General features: G+C 37.3%; 1 long non-coding RNA gene across 4 annotated transcripts in view; it reads left to right on the top strand.

The window, feature by feature from the left end:
• The first annotated feature begins 3447 nt into the window (after positions 1-3447).
• LOC147359394 (uncharacterized) overlaps positions 3448-9284 on the top strand; it is a 62035-nt gene continuing 56198 nt past the window's right edge. For 2 of the 4 annotated variants that reach the window (XR_015140759.1, XR_015140760.1), the window contains exon 1: positions 3454-6488. This is a non-coding gene — a long non-coding RNA (uncharacterized LOC147359394). Of the gene's footprint in view, positions 6489-9284 lie in introns of all 4 variants that reach the window. The other 2 variants (XR_015140758.1, XR_015140761.1) reach the window with 2 other exon arrangements.

Below are 9284 nucleotides of genomic sequence, written 5' to 3'. Positions count from 1 at the left end.
GCATCACCGATTCGATGGACGTGGGTTTGGGTGAACTCTGGGAATTGGTGATGGACAGGGAGGCCTGGTGTGCTGCAATTCATGGGGTCACAAAGAGTCGGACACGACTGAGCAACTGAACTGAACGGAAAGGATCTCTACTATAAGTAATGATAATTTTACTTGATGAACACTAAAGACCTGAATCCAAATATCAATGCTTATATTTTGTAGCTTTGTAAATGTGGGTGAGTTTTCGAGTTTTTATTCTCCTGCCTTTAAAAGGAACCAGCAATAGCAACTAGCACATAAGATTAATATAGGGATCAAATGGAGATTTATATAAAGTGTTTGAAAACAAAGTTTTACACAAATACTTGTTAGAGTGGTTGAACAGGCATGTGTCTTTAACATCAGGCTTCACAAAAAGTATCTGGTTCTTCCATTTTCTGGGATATGCAAACAAAAATGGATCTTTCAGGAGACTACATTCCCCACCCCCCAAGATTTTTTCTTTACTCAGAAAAATAAAGGATTCAGAAATACTTAGGAAGGAAATGTCAAATTTTATTTAAAATAGTTGGTAATGCTGTAATTCTATGGTTTGTGTATTGTACCTGTAGCTCCCTTTTAGGTTTCACATCCAGTTAGACATTTAGAAAACTGGAAGCCGTGTTTGTTTGTCTGTTTTTGAATGTGTTAGAGGGTGTTTTGCTCTTTTAAATTGTTGAAAATCTGATTCATTGGGTCACAAAATGATTTTCTTTAAAAATAACTGTACTAATTATATTAGGCATAGCGTTCGAACACTGAATTCCAGTTTTAAATCACTGATAATGCTATTACCAAATTTAAAATCAGAAGAAATCATAACTAAGAATTTTTCTTTAGGCATTCTTTGCTAAAAACCAGCTTTGATCAGTATACATATATATGTGTGTATATATATATATATATATGTGCACATGTTAATTTGAATTTAAGTATCATTGTTACACTGACATAGTATCTTTTATCCTAAAGTTGTCACCAAAAGAAATGTAATTTGGTTTTTCATATAAAAATATTATCCAATGGAACTTAAATGTTTTGACATTGTGTTTTATCATGAAATTCATGTAGAGGGTGTTTGGTTTGTTGGTTAAGCCCATTACTCACCTTCAGCCTGGTCGATTATGGTAACTTGCTGTCTTTCTGTCTTCAGTAAGAGGGTGAAGAGCAACTACAGACTGCTGTCACTGAGTTTATAAAATGCTCTGAGTTGAGAATTAAATTACAAAGAGCACCGTGACCTATAGGAAAGCCTGGGGCACAGGGGAGTAATGGCACTGAAGCAAAATGAAGCCCCAACCTGAGATCCTAAGAGGGGGGTCACATTCTGTCATGGCAGAGTGGCTCCCCTCTTCCCAAGATTACCCCTACCATCTTGATCACTTCCATCCACAGCCTGTCTCCATTATTCACAGCCTCTCTAGATAGGACACTATGAAGCATCCTCTTTTTTGGAAATTACATTGTCAGTAATCTTGCCATGTATATGCCTTCACCTTGTGCCTAAGAGAAAACTTCCAAATCAATCTACAAGGTCCTGAAAAACAACTTCAGGGAGATACAATACAGACAGAATCAGAAACGAATGTTCTTAGTTCAGGACTGAGAAGTGGACACAGTATGAATGGAAACAGCAACTCGACAGACTGCAGCAGACCAGGCTTCCCTGTCCTTCAGTATCTCTCGGGGTTTGCTCAAACTTGTCCATTGAGTCGGTGATGCCATCCAACCATCTCATCCTTTGTCACCCACTTCTCTTCCTGCCTTCAATCTTTCCCAGCTATCAGGGTCTTTTCCAATGAGTCATCTCTTTGCATCAGGTGGCCGAAGTATTGGAGATTCAGCATCAGTCCTTCCAATGAGTATCCAGGGTTGATGTCTGTAGGAATCCTAAAGGAAAGAGCTCTATAGATAGGCACAAATCAAAAAGATAGTCACTGGGTAAAAATGGCCACAATCAGAAGAAAGTCTTATGTACAAATAGTGCTTTGTCCTTTTGACTTTGCTGTCAATAACCATTTTCAAACACAAAAGAAGCAATAATCTTAAATGCACTGGAGTGAAGGAGTGTTTGTTTATATTTTTTATGGCTAAGAGCTTAGGTCAAGGTCAACTTTTGGTATTCAATCCAAGTTAAACTGATGATGGGTCAAGGTATTCGGTCAGTGACACACAGAAAATATCTGACATACAGATACTATGTAATATTTCCTCTTATGAAAGTCATTCTGTTGTGTCTGACTCTTTGCGAACCCCAGGGACTATATTCCAGTCCATCGAATTCTCCAGGCCAGAATACTGGAGTGGGTAGCCAGTTCCCTTCTCCAGGGGATCTTCCCAACTCAGGGATTGAACCCAGGTCTCCCACATTGCAGGCAGATTCTTTACCAGCTGAGCCACCAGGGAAGCCCTCTTAGTTATTCCTTCATGTAAAACACATGTGAAACTCAAACAAGGGGATTTTCTACTTGAATAGAATAATGGAAAGCTTTTAGAAAACATACTATTATTCCCTCCAACCAACACAAAAATCCATGTGACTGTGATAATTTAACTAATAAGTACAATGTGGATAAATTCTAGCAGCTTTTATGTACAAGCTATGAAATTTTTAATGTCTTTAACTGAAAGGTCTTAAGATGCAGTTGGGACTGAAATATTTTCTGACATACAATTCAACTATCTTTTATTGTTTATAAAACAAATGATGGGAAACTAAATGTAAACCCAGAAAATGTGTCTCTCTCTATGAAAGCATAAACTCTTTATTTTTAAGCAACCACACAATCTTTTTATGATTTTAATGATGTTACTGTTATAAAACTAGGTTGAATACACTGCTCATTCTTTTGTGTTTTTTTGTGAGCCAATTTTATCAAGGACAGTTGTTGCAGTGTATGAAGCTGTGATCAGAAATATTTCTCACTGAAATTGTAAAATGTCTGAACAGCATAGTGTTTGGGAGAATTTTTTTTCTATATTATTTAGAAGCCTGAGTTTCCGCCCTTGGATTTTTAGCAAAATTATTTTCACTATGTCAGGGAGAAATTTCCTTTTCAAGTTTTTGTGGCTTTCAATCAATAATAAAATTGATACAAGACAGATTAATAGGAGAAAAGGAAATTTAATTCAGATGTAACTAAGTGAAAGTCAGTTGTTTCCAACTTTGCAACCCCATGGACTGTACCCTGTCAGGCTCCTCTGTTCAGGATATTCTACAGGCAAGAATACTGGAGTGGGTAGCCATTCCCTTCTCCAGGGGATCTTCCAAACCCAGGGATTGAACCCAGGTCTCCTGCATCACAGGCACATTATTTACCATCAAGCCACCAATTCATGTGTAAGGAGGTCTCATAGAAATGGATCCTAAGAAGTGGCCAGAGCAGGCAGCTTTTATACTTTTTAGACAAACAATAAATTTCAGAGGAATTGACAGGACAAAGAAACGTAGGTTGACATCATTAATTAGTAAGGAATTTAAGTAAACTTTGGGCATGGGTAGTAAATTAAGAAAGAAGTAAGAGGTTTTTTTTTTTTTTGTACAGGCTTCTGGGCCCCTAAATCCCCTATCTGGTAATAAGGATGTCTTTCCACCTTCCGGTTCCCAGAGGGTACCTTTCACATGGGAGATTTATTTCCTGCTTTCAAGGACATAGAGAGGAAGGTCAAAATATCCCTTTTACATTGGCTGTTTCTTAACTGACATTAATTCAAATATGCCATTGATGCATATTTGGGGCAGCCTGCCCTGGGCTCTGACATAGGCTTACTATTAGACTCGGGTTCTGAAAATTTATAAGCAGCAAAACTGACCTTCAAGGTTAAGTGGAAATCTCTTTTTTTCCTAGCAAACTCTGTCTCTCATTCCTCTTAGCTGTCTTTCTAGAACATTACCATTTTCTCAAGTTCTCTTTCTTACCCATTGCTTGTGCCAGTACTGTGGAGTGTACTTTTAACCCATCTGGGTCTTTATATTTAAAGTGTATATGTACATAGTTGGATCTTGTTTGTTTTTTAACCAATATAGTAATTTTTGGTTTTGAGTGTTTAATCTGTTTACACTTAAATTGATAACTGATAAATTGATAACTGATACAGTTCTATCTTCTTGCTATTTGTTTTCTACAAGTCCCATCTATTCTTTATTTGATGTTATTTCTTCTTTCCTAACTTATTTTGGATTAATCAAATATTTTTTACTGTCTCATGTTTTTTCCTTCTCTTTTAATTTCTAGTTCTAACTTTTTGTGTGTTTAGTAGTTGAATATACATTTCCAAGGGTTTCCCCAGTGGCTCAGCAGTAAAGAATCCACCTGTAATGTGGGAGACATAGGTTCAATTCCTGGATTGAGAAGATCCCTTGGAGTAGGAAATGGTAACCCACTTAGTATTCTTACCTGGAAAATTTCGTGGACAGAGAAGTCTGGCAGGCTGCAGTCCATGGGATCACAAAGAGTCAGACAGGACTGAGCACACGTACAGTATACATTTCCAAATGCATCCTTGACGTTTTACCGTATGAGCCACCAGGGAAGTCCCCTTAACATATTACATGTAAGTAAATACCTGCACTAGTTTCTAAATGATACAAGAAACTTACACGAGTTTACCTCCATTTGACTTCTTCCCACCAAATTGGAACACCTTTCAGTGTGAAAAAGTTATGCTAGTAACAATTATGTTGCCCTAATTTGCATGAACTAGGAGTATGTTGTGGCAGTTCAGGACATGGGGAGACCCCATGGACCCTGAACAATAAAATAGAGTTGCTTATGTGAACGGACCTAAAGTGGAATCAGAGGTTGTTAAGGAAGCAGAACTTACATCATACCTGAAGGCAACGTAAACATCTGACTTGGCCAATCAATCAGTCCACCTGGAACTCATTTTCTTCATTCTCTGGAAACTGCAGCTTAGCAACGAATCAGCTGCCCACAGCTAACTACCTGCCGGTACTAATGGTAATTCTGCAAAACAACCTTTGTAAATTCTCTGGAATGTCTTTGTTGTCTTTATAAGCCTCTGCCATTTTTACTTCCCTTGGAGCATGTTTGAGTTGCTTGCTACTCGAATCTGTGCTTCCTGAATTGCAGTTCCTAAGACCCCAGATAAACCCTTTTCTTATTTACAGTCGTGTGATCAGGCCACCCAACCAGGATGGATGGCTGTACTCTTGCCCTCTGTCTATTCGCTACTCAACCAGTACCTGCTTCATTTGCATCCTACTCACATGACTGACCTTCCCACATACTTGCCCCCAGAACCACACTACTGATTATTCTAGTCTTTAGATCAGAACATCTCCACCAGAATAGCTTATCAAAACTGCAGTGAGGGGCAGGGCCTCTCTACTGGTTTCCCTGGTAACTGATGAAGCAACTTGATGTCACTCTCCTTTCTAAACAGCTCCCTCTCTCCCTGAGAGCCAAGACAGCTGCCATGTTTGGCCTAGCATCTACCCGAGTCTCCGCCTTGACTGAGGTTGTAGTTTATTTTCTAGTTCCTGGCTTCTGTTCTTGGGCATTATTTCCTGTTTTGTCTTGGTGAGTAATTACTCTTGGCATAGTGGGAAGTTTGTGTTAAGGTAAGGCTACAGCAGCCTCCTTCTAGTACTCTGGCTGGTTTTATCTACCACAGCTATGGCCCTTCACCCGACAAGGATTTATCTCACTGGACTATGATTCCCTGGGATGATTTACAGTTAAATTGGCTGAAATTAGTCTACCCTGGACAGTCAATTCCTAAATTAGTCTACCTGGGCAGTCAATTAGGAAAAGGATGTAAGACAAGGCAGTCCAAATGGGAAACTTACTTCAACTGACATTTTGAGGCCTCAATGTGAGTTAGCAATTCCCAAATTGCTTCCCTCCAGGATACTAACTCCAAATTATCTAAGGCTAATTCTGAGTTGTCTCAAGGACTGACTAACCTCAAACAAACTACTACATTTTCCCCTAATGTTCCTCTCTCTCTACTTTCTTCTTCTAATGGTGTTCACCTGCTGTGCTTCTCTCAGCCCCTCCCGCTCTCTACACAGCTCTTTTTGTATCAATTTCCTTTATATAGTGCTGAGATCCCTCCTTCACAAAAGACCAACCGTCATGACTCCTGCTGTAATGCCAGCCCCCTTTGAAAACCAGGTGTAAACGGTAATTGAACAGGGTGAATCAACTATGTTATCTCTTACAGATCTTTGAAAAGCTGAAAATGCAGCGTTAGAGACCATTCAAATCCCACCCATTCCTTTTCACTGATCCCCACACATCCCCCATTTATTTCAAAAGGCATGTGACCTCTTGGGGAGCTCTTATGCAGGCCACCTCCAATTCCTAAGACTAAAAAATAAGGAAAAGAGACCATTTTAAACACAAACTGCAAAAAGAACTCTTTCCCAAACAGCCTCCTTAAAATTGCTTGTCAAGGGCAAATAAACATCTTAAAAGCCTTCTCCACATCAAGTGAGTAGACTTATTCTAACAGTTGTTTTTTTTTTTTTTTAATAAAGTAGTAGCTTGTGTATTATACCTGATTCATGACTAAAATTTTAAAGTGAAAATATTTCTGTCTGTGTCTATCTGTATATATGTATGAATGTCTATATATGTTCATTATAAAGGTGGTGTTTTTCTACCTTCAGATGGTATTGTCAAAATTAATTTTAAAGGAAGTTTATTTAATTGGCTTAAATAATAAGCACTTATATAAAATTTTCACAAATACAAAGTATCCCAGATATTTGTCAAGTTCCCAAGATCAAGGATTAATCCTTAGTAAATGAAAGCTAGTTGAAGTTTGATTTAATTAATATGGGCAAGTCTTTAGAATTGTTAACATTATAGTACTTTCACTGTACCAAAGATAACTACAAAGTTTTTCAGCAAGAAAAATAACTTTGTAAGTTGGAATTTTCATAAGTAAGTTAAATGTAAATGAGAAGAATTTTTAGGTGAACTTTTAAGAATAATTATGCTTTCTATTAGGTCGACTTAAAAATAGTTTCCCTTCATCTTTCTGGTAACTTGAGACTTCAGAGTTTTGCTAGGTTAAGTTAAATGATGGGAGTTCAAAGAATGACTAGATTATTTCCAAATAAGATAGAATACTGAACCATTCATTGTTAAACAAGTCTAAATTCACCTACTTTTGTCTTATTACAGAAAAACTAAAGATGTTTGGGTCTCTTAGAAACTTTGAGAAAACAATACTGATATAACAAACAATTCATTGTTGCTTACTTCTTAGTTTTCAGTAAGAACTAACATTTCTAAGGGTTTGGAATTATTCTACTTAATACATTGTTGACTAAAAAAATGCACAGCATGAAAGTTGTGAGTCTTTTTTTTTCTTTTTAATTTTTTTTTTATTGAGGGATAATCGCTTTACAGAATTTTGTTGTTTTCTGTCAAACCTCAACATGAATCAGCCATAGGTATACATATATTCCCTACCTTTTGAACTTCCCTCCCATCTCCCTCCCCATTCCCCTCCTCTAGTTTGATACAGAGCCCCTGTTTGGGTTTCCTGAGCCATACAGCAGATTCCTGTTGGCTATCTATTTTACATATGGTAATGTACGTTTCCATGTTACTCTTTCCCTAGGTCTCACCCTCTCCTCCCTTCTCCCCATGTCCATAAGTCTATTCTCTATGTCTGTTTCTCTCCATTGCTGCCCTGTAAATAAGGTCTTCAGTACCATTCTTCTAGATTCTATATATACATGTTAGAATACGATATTTATTTCTCTTTCTGACTCATTTTACTCTGTATAATAGGTTCTAGGTTCATCCACCTCATCAGAACTGACTCAAACGTGTTCCTTTTTATGGCTGAGTGATATTCCATTGTGTATATGTACCACAGCTTCTTTACCCATTCATCAGTTAATGGATATCTAGGTTGCTTCCAAGTTCTAGCTATTGTAAATTGTGCTGCAATGAACAATGGGATACATGTATCTTTTTCAATTTTGATTTCCTCAGGTTATATGCCTAGGAGTGGGATTGCTGGGTTATACAGTGGTTTTATTCCTAGTTTTTTAAGGAATCTCCATACTGTCGTCCATAGTGGCTGTATCAATTTACATTCCCAACAACAGTGCAGAAGCATTCCTTTTTCTCCACACCCTTTCCAGCATTTATTGTTTGTAGACATTTTGATGATGGCCATTCTGAACGGTGTGAGGTGATATCTCATTGTAGCTTTAATTTGCATTTCTCTAATAATGAGCCATGTTGAGCATCTTTTCTTGTGTTTATTAGCCATCTGTATGTGTTTGGAGAAATGTCTGTTTAGGTCTGTTTCCCACTTTTTTATTGGGTTGTTTGTTTTTCTGGCATTGAGTTGCATGAGCTTATATATTTTGGAAATTAATCCTTTGTCAATTGTTTCATTTGCTATTATTTTCTCCCATTCTGAGGGCTGTTTTTTCACCTTGATTATAATTTCCTTTGCTGTGCAAAAGCTTTTAAGTTTAATCAGGTCCCAATTGTTTACTTTTGTTTTTACTTCTGTTACTCTAGGAGGTGGGTCATAGAGGATCTTGCTTTAATTTATGTCATTGAGTGTTCTCCCTGTCTTCCTGTAAGAATTTTATAGTTTCTGGTCTTAAATTTAGGTCTTTAACCCATTTTGAGTTTATCTTTGTGTATGATGTTAGGAAGTGTTCTAATTCCATTCTTTTACATGTATCTCTTCAGTTTTCCCAGCACCATTTGTTGAAGAGGCTGTCTTTGCCCCATTGTATATTCTTGCCTCCTTTGTCAAAAATAAGGTACCCATAGGTGCATAGGTTTACTTATGGGCTTTCTATCTTGTTTCATTGGTCTATATTTCTGTTTTTGTGCCACTACCATACTGTCTTTATGACTGTAGCTTTGTAGTGTAACTGAAGTCAGGAAGGTTGATTCCTCCAGTTCCATTCTTTCTCAAGACTGCTTTGGCTATTCGGGATCTTTTGTGTTTCCATATGAATTGTGAAATTTTTTGTTCTAGTTCTATGAAAAATGCCATTGGTAATTTGATAGGGATTGCATTGAATCTGTAGACTGCTTTTGGTAGTATAGTCATTTTCACAATATTAATTCTTCCTACCCAGGAACATGGAATATCTCTCCATCTGTTTATGTCATCTTTGATTTCTTTCATTAGTGTCTTATAATTTTCTGTGTATGATTCTTTTGTCTCCTTAGGTAGGTTTATTCCTAGATATTTAATTCTTTTTGTTGCAATGGTGAATGGGATTGATTCCGTAATTT

This window comes from Bos grunniens, chromosome 14 (genome assembly GCF_055505025.1).
Source record: "Bos grunniens cultivar Pamir isolate PY7600 chromosome 14, Bosgru_T2T1.0, whole genome shotgun sequence".
NCBI lineage: Eukaryota > Metazoa > Chordata > Mammalia > Artiodactyla > Bovidae > Bos > Bos grunniens.
This window is presented reverse-complemented; position numbering and strand designations above follow the sequence as displayed.